The following is a 2,110-nucleotide window of genomic DNA, read 5'->3' as shown; positions in this document are numbered from 1 at the left end:
GAAGTTTGATCAAATAGTGTGGAAAACACCTGAGGACTTGACATCCCCTACCATTGGATTTATTGCGATTCTTGATAGTTTCCTCAGGTTTCATAGAGGAATAATATTGAAGGTCACCCTCAATAGTTTTAGCCTAATAGTGTGTCCTAATGTTGATCGTCTGATTTTTTCCCTCGACACTAATCACATTCAACATTTTGTCCTTAAACTTCCATTTACTTATCCTCTATACAGGTTGCCCAACTTCTTTTTTAATTGTTCAGTATTGAGGCATTTGTATCTCATGGAATGTGAAATACAACTTCCATGTTTCTTTCAGGGATTTAATAAGGTGATTAGGCTAAAATTGAAATCTGTCATATTATTTACTATTACCTTTGAAAGTTTGATCTCTAATTGCCCGTTGCTTGAGGATTTGGTGCAGAAAGACATAGACAATCCGTTCTTCATGAGTATTAATCCTCGAAGCTAAGGTCATTTGTCTTTCGTGGCGATACACAATTGATACATCTTGAAAATGTCCCTGTTCTTTCTAATGTTCTGTATGTGCCTAGAAAAATAGTTCAAGAGGACGATGATGATTTCGTCAATATTTTTTCGTCTATTCCTGCTCTCGAGTGTTTCAGCTGGTATCTTTTTGAGGTAATGTTCCTTCATTTTACTTAATGGTAATGTATTTTCATGTGTGCTTTTTTTTGGAATTTCAGTCATCTAGATTTTTTTCATTTTATTCGTAGGTCGATAATGGATCAACTAAAGTTATACCAATAAGGCTTCCATCAGTTCTTAACTGTCTGAAATGCCTATTCATGTCTTGGATTACTCTTGGAGAGTTTTTTGCGCTTTCGTTTGCTCTTTGCATAATACGGAGCTCTCCACATTTGGAAGAAATTGAAATTAAGGTTGTCCCTAATGTTTATTTTCTCTCTATCTTTTCCATGTTTTTACATTCGTATGTAATGACTTGATGGTTTTTTTCTTAATTTTTCTTAGGAATGTATCCTTAGTGATGGAGATTATTTCGAATGTGTACCCCAAGAGGTTGTTGATGAGATTCCTGCAAGCTTTTCGGATATCACATTTAATCATCTGAGGACAGTTAAGTTTTATGATGAACTATTAGAAGAGGTCGAAATGCAGCTTATCAAGGTTTTATTGGCAAAGTCTCCAGCACTGGTGAAAATGGTAATCAAGCCTCGTCAAATGAAAACTAACTAATCTCTCAATGTACTCGCGGAGATAACAAAGTTTAAATGGGCATCATCTAAAGCAGAAGTCATGTATCTTGTTGATTAGTATCGTTATCACAATACTTTTTAATATTTTGCTAAAATATTTTGGAAGTACAAATAGAAACGAGACGTTTGGCTGATGGAGTAGCAAGGCTGTGTTTTGCCTTTGCTTTAAGGTACTATAAAGATTTTATTTGCTTGGAAACATAGTATTGTGAACCTGGATGAATGTTTTGAATACTCTGTTTTGGAATAGAGATGGTTTTACATTTCATGCTTGTTATTTATTTAAGACTTTGGTTGTTTATTTTGAAATTATGATGTGTGTTGCAGAACTAACAAAGATTTTGCATGACATCTTGTTATAGATTCATCTATGAAATAAGACATGGCGTTTGAAGTTGGAACTGTCATGGGCTAATTCAGGTAGAAAATGAAAAACACATGATGATTTACATATAAAACTCGCAAAAGGAAAAAGAGAATGAAATTTTAAATGTGTCTTAATTATCTTTTCCTTAATTTTATCTTCTACTATATATATTCTCTCTATTTTAATATTTGTGATGCATCTTAAATAAGATATATTACATACTTTATCATGTAAAATGACCGTATTATATACAAAATATTTAAACGAGAAAATGTATATTACTTGGGAGTTAATATATATACTCTTAGAATCAGTAAGAAAAACGAAAAAAGATGTTTTAGTTGTTAAATACGAAATCAAATTTGCTCTTTAGTTCAGATGGGGCAGAAAGGTCGACTTGATTTAATTTTTAATTAGAAAAAACCTAAACTAACTATTTCATTTTATTAGTTCTAAAAACTAAATCAAATCATATAAAGTCGGATTTTTCAGTTTCGACTTTGGT

The 2,110-nt window shown here is 32.1% G+C and overlaps 1 pseudogene; it reads left to right on the top strand.

Moving 5' to 3' along the window:
• The first annotated feature begins 283 nt into the window (after positions 1 to 283).
• On the top strand, positions 284 to 1,296 carry LOC107016768 (annotated as a pseudogene).
• Positions 1,297 to 2,110: the final 814 nt, after the last annotated feature.

The sequence above is a fragment of the Solanum pennellii genome, chromosome 4, assembly GCF_001406875.1.
Source record: "Solanum pennellii chromosome 4, SPENNV200".
Lineage (NCBI taxonomy): Eukaryota > Viridiplantae > Streptophyta > Magnoliopsida > Solanales > Solanaceae > Solanum > Solanum pennellii.
This window is presented reverse-complemented; position numbering and strand designations above follow the sequence as displayed.